General features: G+C 37.0%; 1 protein-coding gene across 4 annotated transcripts in view; it reads right to left on the bottom strand.

Annotated features, from left to right (window-relative positions):
• tsnare1 (T-SNARE Domain Containing 1) overlaps positions 1 to 12,991 on the bottom strand; it is a 240,590-nt gene that overhangs the window by 211,755 nt on the left and 15,844 nt on the right. The window lies entirely within an intron of this gene.

The following is a 12,991-nucleotide window of genomic DNA, read 5'->3' as shown; positions in this document are numbered from 1 at the left end:
GTCCATTATGGTGTGCCTGAAAAGCTCCACAGTGACCAAGGACCTGATTTTGAGTCCAAGACAATCAAAGAACTCTGTGAAATTGCTGGTATCAGAAAAGTCAGAACCACACCGTACCATCCTAGAGGGAACCCGGTTGAGCGTTTCAATCGCACGCTGCTAGGAATGCTCGGTACCTTGAAAACTCAAGAGAAAGCTCGGTGGAAAGACTACGTGAAACCACTTGTACATGCGTACAATTGTACAAAACATGAAACAACAGGATTCACACCATACGAACTTATGTTCGGACGACAACCAAGATTGCCAGTTGATTTGATTTTCAACACTACAGTGAGTCAAGACAATCCTAAATTCCACTCACAATATGTGCAATCCCTGAAAACCCATCTTCAAGAGAGCTACAAATTAGCTCAGAAAAATGCAGCCAAATCTGCAGAGAGAAATAAAGTCCGTTTCGACCGTAAAGTAACCGAGTCATCTCTTGAGGAAGGTGACCGTGTCCTGGTCAGAAATGTGAGGATACGTGGAAAACACAAATTAGCTGACAGATGGGATCCCATGGTACACATTGTAGTGAGTCGTGCTGGTGAATTGCCTGTCTATACAGTGAAACCCGAAAAACAAGAAGGTCCCTTACGAACTCTACACAGGGATTTGTTGCTACCTTGTGGATTCATATCTCCGCCAATGGAAGATGAAACTGAAACAAACCCTCAGAAAAAACGAGTAACCAGACAAAACAGAGATGAGGAAACTGATGATTGTCAGGAAAACTATCAAAGTTCTGATGACGACTACATACCCCAATTCTCTGAAGTCCCAGCCATCACTACGCAAAGGTTCATCAGAGAGTACGATGTGAGCAGAAAACCTAATGACATTTCTTCTGATTCTGAAATTCAAACATCCGTCCCAAGTCATGGTTCAGAGACTGAGGATGTAAGAAATAAACCCAGAATAAATGATTCATCTGAAATGGAACACTTACCTGATATTCAACACTTACCAGATACCCAGTCTTCATCCTGTGGAAAAGGACCTGTGAAGGAAAACCTGAAAGAAAGAAACCACTTACCTCAAGTAGAGCAGCAAGCACTGGATGTACCTGATGGAAACCAGAAGGACAAAGACACACAAGCTGTACAAGTTGAGGAAAGTGCACCTGATGTTTCATTGAGGAAAAGCAGAGTAGAACCTGCTGAACTTACTGAATCTGTGGAAGAAACAGATCAAAGTGCAAGTGAGGATGAAGTTCAGTTAAGAAGGTCCAAAAGAGTTAAGCAGAAGTCAAAAAGACTGACTTACCCGGAAATGGGGAACCCGATGATATCCATTATCCAATCCCTGCTTCAAGGACTGAACACTGCTTTTGTAGAATCACTTGCAGAACAACCCAAACCAGCAAGACACCCCAAGCCCTAAAGCTTTAGATTTTAACTATGCAAAGGGACTTGCACAGATTTAAGAGGGGAGGGTGTAACACGGGTTAGAATCCTGCTATGTGAGAAACAGGAAGAAAAGAATATAATTTCTAAATAATTATAATTCTAACAAACCACAAAGAATAAATATAAAGTTGTTTAAAGTCATTGCAGTTTAATATAATAATAAAATAAATAATAAAATGACTAAATGTTGAAATGATATATTCAGTTCAAACTGCGACCGTGTGTGACGTCATAGAGACGAGACGCGGAAGCAGTGAGAAGCGCACGCATTGCTGATCGCGAGAGAGCGAGCGAAAAGAAATGAGATCAATCTAAGGCAAATATCTAAATAATCCTTTCTAATATCCGAATAATATGATATATATTATGTTGTAGACCTGTTATTTGATTATATTGGGTTATTTTTAGAACGAGATTGTTGATATTTCCACTGATGTGACGATCGCTGATTGAACTGCTGTTAAATCCAATGCGGGTGGTAAATGCACATGAAACCCCCCGGATTTGGTGAGTTTTTAGGTAATATTGTTCACTTTACTAAAAAAACTAAATGTTATATTTGTTTATTGAAGGTTTGAAGTGTTTCTAAAGTGTTTAAAGTGTGTAACAGTCACGGAAGAAATGTGAAAGGTGATAAAATATTCCATTTAACCATTTAAATGTTATATGGTGCAAAATTACATATTCTGGTATGTTATACATGTCATGCCTAGAGGAAAAATTTGTATTTTAATACTATTTTCATACATATGGATGGTTGATTGATGAATGTAAAGCATGTATTGCGTTGTTCTAAAAGAAATAGTGTGTAAATGGTTATGATGCTTAAGACGCTGTTTGTGTGAACAGGTCAGGTTTTTAGTGAGATTGGAACCCTTTAACACCGAGATGGCGAGCCTACCCAACCCGAACCACAGTAACTTGAGGGAAACGCAAGCAGAGGATTCCGGTAGCACCTTCTACTAAGCAGGTGGAACCCATTTTTCATTGCGTACATTCTGATCGGAGGGATCAGACCTTTTCCTTGACGGTGATCATTTTTTGCACTATTGACTGTCGCAATACAACTCTTCTACATCAAGAGACTTTGCACACACTAACATATTTTTTGCACTTTGCGTGACAGCGAACATTTCAATTGAGTTTTGATTTTTATATTTTTGAAGAATTTAATTGTTTTAAATTGTCTTGATTTGTCTAATGTGATTTGATGTAATTTATTTTCCTTATATTTTGTTTTAATTTGGGTTAATCATTTTTATGAGTGGGAATTAAAAGGAGTGAAAAGAACTAAAATCCCAAAATAACAAAAGCTCTTATTAAACTAAAAGTCGGTGAATCTAAATATCTATAAACTAAAATTAGAAACTAAACAACTAAAATATAGCAAAATACTAGAAGTAAACAGGAGAAAGCTATTTAAATAGTGAACAGAGCTCAAAAGATATCTAAAAGAACAACAAGGGATTAAAGAGAACAATTGTTTCATTTAATTTTATTTTTATTATTTCATTGTTGTGATTGTGTTACATTTGCTTTTATATATTTTTTGCACCAATCAAAATACATACTTACTTTCGTTGCCTGTGTCTCGAGTGCCTTGATTCTTACCCTCCTGTAAACGAACCTAGACACTGGTCCAATATCAGGTGCTTAGAGAGACCTGTCACTGTAGCATAGCCACCAAACTAAAGTGTTACACCTACAATATTATTAATTTATATTATTTAACTGGCCATAATTTAATTGAAGATAATGTCATAATGACAACACTATGATTGAATGACAACTAATAAACCAAACTATTTAATAAAACACATAAGGGGTAATGATGTCTTTGTGAATGATGGCTGCTGTGGTTCTGTGGTTTTCTGCAGATTTCTGTGGGCACATATTCCGTGTCGGCCTACTCATCGCCTACTGTTAAATATAACAATGCAGCAAAGGGAACAGCAGCTTGACATTGTGCCATGAATGTGCGTCAAAGCGCATGAGGGTGTTATTTGTTTAACGCAGGAAAAATAAGGAAACCCCAGGAAAAAACAATCATTTAAATAATTGCTTATTCTAACCATTCAAAATGATCTAATGTTAATCATAATGAATGGCATGTACTGCCTGATGTGTTATTGTTCCCATTATGTTAACCTGATGTTTCAGTTGGAGTTGAACTGGTCTGGTGTGGGGATCAATTAAACCAACTAATTGATAATCATCACCTTATGATCTTAATTGCCTTCAATATAATTTCTGAGAAATTGTTGAACCTTTTGTAAAATGTATGAAAGTGAAATTGTTACATGTTGTTTTAGCGTTAATCGGAGTCTGTGAATCAATGAATTAAGCTACTTGATAATTATCACCTGATGATCTTTAATGTCTTCAATTATCACTGAGTAAAATGTGAATTGCTACAGTGACGAAGGCCAGCTGAAACGTTTGTCTTTAAATATACTGTTTTAGTCAAGAAAAATTATTTTAGAGTGCAGACCTTCTGTATTTAATGATCTAAAACAAGCATCAAAATCAACAAAAACTAAGAATAAAATGAAGCTTCTGCCGAGACGTTCCAGTTCCCTGACCTGAACCCTGTAGAAAATGAGTGGAGTGAACTAAAGAGAAAAAGCCCCAACATGGAGCTGGGTATCTGAAGATTCTGGAGAGATTCTGTATGAAGAAATGGTCTCTGATCTCTGCAGGTGTTCTCCAAACTCAACAGCATTATACACTTTAAAAATAGCGGTGCTATATATTACTAAAATGATTCTTTGGCTTGTAATCTTAGGAGAACCACTTTAAGTGCTGTATAGCTGTATAGACTCAGTGGTTCGTCAGCGGTGCTTCACCAGTTCTTTGGGATGACTGAGGTGCTATAGCACCGTTACCCTATACAGAACCTGTTAAGCCCCTCTATGGTTCTTCAGTGGTTCTTTGGGGTGGTAAAGTTGCTATGTAGAACCACTGCTGTACAAAGAATCTTTCAAGCCCCTTTAAAGGTTCTCAACATGCCAAAGAACTACTGTTGGTGCTCTTTAGCACCATTGTTAAGAAAGAAAAAAAAATGCGATACCATTTGACAAAGATGCTGTAGAGCACCTCTAAATATATGGTGCTAGTTGGCACCAAAAGTGGTTCCCCTATGATTACAAGCAAAGAAGCACTTTCAGTGCCAAATAGCGCCATTTTTTCTCAGAGTGTAGAAGAAGACTCCGAGATTTTATCTTTGGAAAAGGAGGTTGCAATAATTGGGATACAATAGTATTAAAATATTTATGTTTTCAATAGTTGTTTTACTTCAAAGAAAGGCTAGAATTGTGTGCATTTTTTAAAATATTATTGGAGGGCACTCTATATCTCTTCAAAATGGACCCCTGGTTGCATAATATATCTTCTACACATTAATGTGTCCCCTATGAAAGGTGCACTATGTAACTTTTCCATCCGCAAGAGGTCGCCAATTCAAAACAAAGGCATAGTTTAATGTCACCAAGTTTGATCGTAGAATCTTGGGACATGTGGTCTTCACCTCACAGCTGGTGGACTTCTAAGGACTCGGGCAGAAATCACGTTCATGAATGTGATTATTAATGTTACTGTAGTATGAAGCAGAGCAGGACCGAGTGTTGTGGAGCTGAGCAAGGCCACTGGAGCGATTGAATGCAACACGCACCTCGCGAGCAGCGGGACTTTTATTATGCCACAGTCGCCGGCAACATTTTTGCTTTTCCGATTATGAGGTAACGTAGCTCTGTTTATCATATTAGATAGATTTAATTGTGTTGAAAATAATGTTATGACGTTACTCTGTGCGTTCATTCGGCAGCTGCTGCGATTTGCATATTTTACAAATAGTTGGAAACATTTGGGATATTATAAGTATTCAATTGAGCAAAATATACAACACTGGTCTAATGTTTTTTGGGTATTTTACTGATAAAAATGTTACATTAGTGCACCTTTAACAAACAAATATAACAAATAAATCAATATCCATTATTTTACATATTATATGATTATTTGGTGACAAAACGATCACGTTACCTCATAATTGTTCAGGAATAAATCTTACAAATGTTAATGATCAGATGAAAACTCAGAAATAAGAAGAGCATAGCCATACAATAATGTGTTTAGATTCAATTTAGTCACATCTTTCTCAATCATCCCATCATTTTTAGTGACCTAGTCATCACCTTTTTTTGGTCACCTCCATTATAGTGAAAGTAAAGATCATGGACATGAAAACATCCGTTTTTTTTTTTTTTTAGTATAGAAAAAAGGGACATGAGGTCGAATAGTACAGAATTGTAATGTTTGTTATGAAGTGAAGTTTAATCTTGAGTTTGAAACTTCACATTTAGTCAACATGATGCGAGAAATAGATTTAGTTCCACAGTTTTATGTCTCTCTGTATTCTTTCTTGTCAGCCTTGTAAACAGTGGGATTTGCTTGTTAAATTTTAAAAGCTTCAATCTCAAAGCTGCCCCCTTCAAAAGTCTTTGCTCAAATGCTGTTGACATTTAGTTCCAAAACTACAGAGTGAAAGACATATGCAATCACCCACCCAAATTTAGACAGGATAATTGCCCTGTCACCTATAAGAATAACTTGTTATTGAGATAAGTTGCCACGTTTTCAACTAAAGACAAACCTCCATGCAGCGTCCACTATCAGACTGAGTGGTCATTATTAATGAAGGTACAGGGATGCGGCCTCAGTCATGTCTGTGAGCTATTGCGAGTGATTCACCCTTTTTACACCACACCCCCATCGGCCACTTCACAGCACTCACACATTTACCACACACCATGAGCGTCATTTGGACATTGAAATCACCAAAAAGGAAGTAAAAAGATTTCAGTGATGTTTCACTAGTGAGTGCTTTTATCTAACCTTTGAAGACCCTTTCAGACAAAATAAGGAACCGATGGCTAAGCTGATGACTCGCCGTTCCACAATAATTAGTGCACCCGGTCATGTTTTCATTCATGATTTGTCTCCAAATCAGCTACCAAAAGGAACTGAGAAACAAACAAGTTTGGAATTCCATCATTAAAACAGCTCTTCTAACAAGCTTGTTAATGATGAGGGGGAGGATGCGAGCTAAACCTAATCTCTCCCTCTATCTCACGCTTGTAGCTTGCTGAGAATTCCCTAACAGGATTCTGTTGAGAGATCCAAGGATAGCTCAACACAATTTTCCAAGTAATCAGCCGTTAACAAGAGGTCTGGGAAATACGTGGCTTTGAAAATAGTACAATGGGAAAATTATTAGCCCGTGTCTGCTTCTTTTATTCCAGAGGTGCTTATCTTGTTTGCCACACCAGGCACAGTCAAAAGCACTTACGAGTCTTTCTAAAATGACAATAATATGTCTGCATTTGATCTCAGATTTCATTTACTGTACCAAGATACAGTATACTGATTTTTTTTTTTTAAGGAGCATACAACATGTATGAACTGTATCTGTGACATGTTGTCGACTAATAGAGAAAATAATATTTGACTCGTCCCTTTATTTTGCCTAAGCAACAAACAAAAATAAAAGCCTTTGGGAAAATTCTACAGCATATAATGAATATTTAAAAAATATATTTTGTAATTACAGGCAGAATACCCTTTCATTACGTTTTCAAAGATCAAATTCAAGTATCTATGCAATGACCATTTAACCCTAGCAACTAAATCATTTACCATTTAACATTTTCTAAAATTCATCCAAAAAAAGCCATGGTAATTGAAAGCATGCGTAAAGATGCCTGGAATTAAGGCATTCATATGTTCTTCAGTGCCAATATAGCAAATATACTATTAATACTCATGCTAATAAGCAACTAGTTAATAGCAAGAATTAGACCCTAAACTATACTAAAGAAATAATCAAAAGTGGAGTTACACATTCTTGGTTATGGTTATTTTAAGGATTTATATTAGAAAACGAATTGTTTCTGAACAGTAAAAGTGTAACTAATTGCACTCTCACTTGCATCCTGACCTTATTTGGAGAAACCCAATTGATATCCTGACCCAGAGGACTGCGAGTCAAAAGGCAAACACAAAAAAAATAAAAAAAGCAAAAAACCCAGTTCCACTTACTTTTCAAATGTTCTACTTTAAATATTTTAATAACTAAGAAACTTTTACAACTACATGTAAACTAACTCATTAGATTGTTAGACTGTAATAGATTGTTTGTTTTATTCTGAAACTTGGACTTAATTTGTTACAATGCTGCATTTTATTCTTGGTTCAGTTCACTTCCACAACATTTGTTTCACATCGCAAAATGTGTTTATGTAAGTGAGTATCGATTTACAGTAAATCAATCTGTACCACATTTCTGTACCCAAGACCACATCTGGGGATATAGACTAGTGTCTGTGAATATTAAAGGGGTCATATAATGCCATTTTTGTACACGTTAATATGATTATTTAGTGTCTAAATTAAAACTTTGCAATATACTTTAATTAAAATTTATATTTAGTGTTCTAAGAAATCACTCATTTAACCTGGTGAAAAACAGCTCTGTTTTCAGCAAGCTGTTTCTGTGCATGTGCCTTTTATGCTAATGAGCTTTGCTCACCCCACCCCTCTGTTCTGAGGGGGCTTTGAGTGTGAAGCGTTGCTTTGACAACAGGAGAAAGTTTGACAACGCGAGTCTCTCAGGACACATCTGTGCAAGTTCAGCCGTATCAATTTGATATATCAGATATATCAACATGACTGCTGTGTTCATTATTACACCCTAAAACAGAACACCACAATCGCTTAGACGCCATTCTGCTCCAGCGTATCCACAATGGCGTACAGCTTGCGCTTGCTCAGGGCGGTTCTGAGCTGAAATGCTGCTGTCAATCAACAGTCGTGGGAGGGGTGTCCGATCGGTTGACGTCACTAATCGAACGGCTTGATTTCAGACAGGTGAAAACATATAAGGAGATTAAAAAAAAACACTTGATGGATTTTTATCATTATAGGATGGTTGTGTACAGTCACTACCAACACACATTACTGTTAACCAAGTGCATGTACCATTATATGACCCCTTTAATGTGAATGGCACACTTTACTTACTTTTAAGAAGAGTATAACAAAATGTTTGTAGAGTGTGACAAATGGCTATCAATGGATTGTCCGGGAAAGCACGTATATGTTATAGGCGTGTTAGTTCGGGCGTGTGTATTATGCTAATTCAATTTTGCATTGGATTCACTGCAGATAAGAAAACTTATATGCAATTATTAATGAATGAGACCTACTGTTTTGGACAGTGTGCATATAATAAAACTACAAAACCTGTGTCTGTGTCCTGCAGCACCTACAAAACAAAAAAAGAAGTGGTTGAGCAGACCGGTGTATTCTTGATGATGGATATATTCTATATAAGACCAGCTGGTCTATTTAGAAAAGATGGGCTGGCTTGTTTTTGATGATACTATCAGACTTATAAAGATATGAAGACAGCTGGGCCAGGTATATCAATTACATTTAAAACACAGACTGTCCACATGGTGAGAGTAGAATTTAGGGTGAGAGTTAGAAATGAAATGAAGCACTGAGACCTCAATGATTTCAATTAGTTAGCTTGAACATGACTGGTCACACTTCTTTTTTCTTTTTTTCCTTTTTCTCAATAAACCTCTCATTTGGATGAGTTATAAGGCAAGGCTGGCTCTACTGTTAGAGTCATTTGGCTTCATCAACATATTCTGCTACATCTTTCATTTAAAATGAGTCACCCGGGATCCAAAAGGCCCTTCTACAGGTTTTCCACTGTGGATGGAAGACAGACAAAACCATCCCGACTGGAAAGTTTTCAAATTCAAGATAGACCAATTTGCTCTCATCTGAGCACTGCCCACAAACAACAAAACATTTGCATACGACCGCTGCCTAAATTATAAAGTCGGTGAGGCGTTTGTAGCTGCTTTTATACATGATTTTAGGTATGATATACTATGAAGATTAATTGCTTCCACTATAATCTTAAAACCACAGAGAAAACCTTGCACACATAATGTGAAATTTGAAAAGACATAAAAATGGTTCATGGCCATTTCTAGATTTATAATGGCACAGCAGCACAAATGATGCCGATACAGAACTTTGTGATGCAGATGCACTTAGCTGCAAATTATATCTTTACAATCTTTCCTTTTAGGTGTTTTGCTTCACTCAGCAGATAAACGGAGCACATAGCTTGTGTATGCTGAGTTAATGCTTTTAATGGGTCCACGCTCACTTCATCCTGCTTTTAATATCATCTATTAAAAAAAACAACACATACTTATCAAGAAGTATAAAGAATAAAGAAAAGCTTTATTGACACTAGGCCCAGCAAATGATCAATTTCAGAATACGCCAACCCTTGACATCAACATATGAACAATGCCTGATTCTGTAGCCACGTCCACCGACTTGTGCCTGACGTGACATAAGCCTACATAGAGCTAAACCGGATCAAACTTACAAGCAATAAACATGCCGCATTAGCTTCATTCAAATCCCAGTATTATGAATGCATGGATGAATATTTTTGAATATCCAGCTCACGTGGGGAAGACATTGCATGTTTGTTCCTTCATTTCACCACAGATTCATTTGTAAACAAAAGTAGGGATTTGCAGACAGGATGAGATTACATGAATGAATGCAGCAGCACACTAATGAGAGTAAAAAAAAATGTTTTGTATATGATAGTATTGCATTGTTACATCTCGTTTGACGTTTTGCGAGCCCTGTGGGTGATTATTTCCGGTTGCCGTTTTCCCACATGCTTTCAAAACAATTATCCCATGTACTCACAAGGGAGCTGAAGCTCATTAAATATGCAAATATTATCCAATCCTAGCCGTGGGCGTTTACTTCCAAGTCTTCAGTGTGGCATGCCTATAAAAACCAAAACCAAAACCTTGTAGAAAATAACCTATTACTTATTCATTATGATGCTTTTAAATGTAAAAACCACGTATACATCATAAGATGACCTAAGACAATGGCATAAAAAAATAAAAAAGCCAGTTCATGACACTTAGCCTGGATGCCAGCCGAACTCAGCCCCGCCCACAAAATTCGGTCTGAACTTGATCCATAGAGGAATAATTATGCCCGAACAGAAACTGTTCGGACCAATGAAATCATTAGGGCGGGCTTTAGACTATGACAAACAGATGATCAACAGTAACGTAATCATCCATGTCATGAAAGGCGTTTGCCTTGGATTGAATTTGTTCAAATCCTAAATGGAGAGCTTATTTGTATATACATTCACCTTCACTATTACTCTCTGAAATGATGATTATGTTGGTAAGTAACTGTGTATCCTTAAATTCTTTTTTTTACAACACCGACAAAGATTGTTTATTCCAGCACACGTGCAAACAGGGTTGCCAAGTTTTTAAAACAAAAACTGCCAACTACTAGCCCTAAACAATAGCTTCTCGAGGGGGTTCCTCTGGTAAAAAATGGCATTAGGGGGGGAAAAAGTGTGTTATTTTGGCAAGGTTGCCTGCTAAAATGGGCATTCCTGGGTCTATATATCATATAATTGAGGTTGCTTAAACCCGCAGACATGGAAAACAACCTGCGGAAAAAAACGCAGGCTTGGCAACACAGTGCAGTTGAGTTCTGTTGACATTTGACAACCATGATTTTTTTTCGCTTCGTTGCTCTGATAGGTTGTTGGTCTATCCAATTGATGTCGTTCCTGGTTCGGTTGAAACACGCCCCATAATTACAGCCCATTGGAGCAGTATCAGATTGAGTATAACCACGTCAGGCTACATGACACTTTTAAAGTGGTGATGAATTGAGAAATCAACTTTCCCTTGAGCTTTTGATATTTATAAAAGGTCAGGGTAATATAAGAATATCCTGTAAGTTTCAGAGCTGAAAGTTTCATTGTTAGTCAAAGCAAAGCTTTTATAGACAACAGGCCTAGACCATCATGTGACGAAACACTGCCTTTTCAGAATAATAAGCACATCTAATCCAGTAGCCCTGCCCACAGACTCATGGAGCTGTTCGGATCACGCTAGCCAGCAGCAACAAACATGCAGAAGAAGACAGCAAGATTTTGTGGAAGAACACAGTTGCTGCATAAGCTTCCTTTTGATTATAATTTTAGGAATGTGTGATACTTCATTTATTTTTAATGAAGTTCCAGCTCATGTGGGGAAGACATGTAACCGTTACGTGTGTTTGCTTCATTTCACTGCAGAATCATTTTAACATAATTAAAACATAATGCTGTGCCTTCTATATTGGATCCAACAGGAATGGTGCAAAACACTTATGTGAGTAAAACACCCTTTTTATATGCAATAGTAGTCCCGGGGCTATGTGTTTTCAAGACGGGCTACTAAAACGTACGCCCGTCGGCAGACGGTAAATCTCAAAAAAATCTCAAAAAAAGACGCTAAGAACATTTAGTCTCATACATTTTTATTGAAGATTGTGTTTTTGAGCATCTAAGACTTATTTTAAGTTTAATTTATGGCCATTTGCATTGGCTTGCTTTGTTCATTTGCAGCGATGCGTGTTGCAGTAGCATCATCATATCTATCTATCTACAACATATAGCCCATAACACCGCTCTCACCATCTCACACATATTTTTTAACCGTTTGCCAGGAGTAAAATTTACAAATGTGGTTTAAACAACCAGATACATTTACATTTGTCTGGTTTCATCTGATAGGCTTTCATACCACCTTCTGAATTGGTTTATTTAGTGATCGGAATTAAATAGGCTACGTCTCAAAATAATCTCCGACGGCATTTAGGCCTACTCTGGGTCATTTCGCAATCAGATAGATACCTGGTCAGAGAAAACGAATGAAGGAAGCAGTTGTAAAAAGGCCATAAATCTAGCAGCTGCGCTGAATAAACGTGCACTGCTGCTGGCACGGACTCTATAACCCTGTGTGAGCCACGTCTTGACAGTCGCGTAAGCTATTATGGTCTTGCGTTGTTTCCACCAGTGCAGCACATCTCATTGTTCATTTTAATTGTTAAATAAATATAAAACGAAGAAGTCTAAAAAAGGCCCAAAGTCCGGCATGCGTTTAAGGTATGACGTGAAAATTGTCCCGAAGCCCGGCCCTAGGGGCGTAGAAAAAGTCGGGGCCCGTCGGGCTCGGGCATAAATGCAGCCCATCAAAACCCAGCGTTCAGAAGATAGCCTCAAAACCAGTGTAGAACAAGCCTATTACTTATTAGTTATGATGTTTTTGAATGTAAAAACCACACAAACCTCATTAGATAAGCCAATTTTGAGGAAAAAAAAAATTATGATCATGCAGGGACAGTCAAAATTATGAGACTTGAAAAACAAAACAAGTAATAATTATGATATATGATATAAAAAGTCTAAATAATGAGAACCTGCCAAAATGATTAGATAAAAAGTAATTGAAATAAAAAATGATAAATTATGTTATAAATTGAAATAATGTCATAATATGATATACAAAGTCAAATTAATGTGAATCTGTCAAAATCATAAATAAAAAGTCATTTGTGAGATAAAAATTATG

This window comes from Pseudorasbora parva, chromosome 7, assembly GCF_024679245.1.
Source record: "Pseudorasbora parva isolate DD20220531a chromosome 7, ASM2467924v1, whole genome shotgun sequence".
NCBI lineage: Eukaryota > Metazoa > Chordata > Actinopteri > Cypriniformes > Gobionidae > Pseudorasbora > Pseudorasbora parva.
Note: the sequence above shows the minus strand (reverse complement) of the source record. Positions and strands in the feature narration are given on the sequence as shown.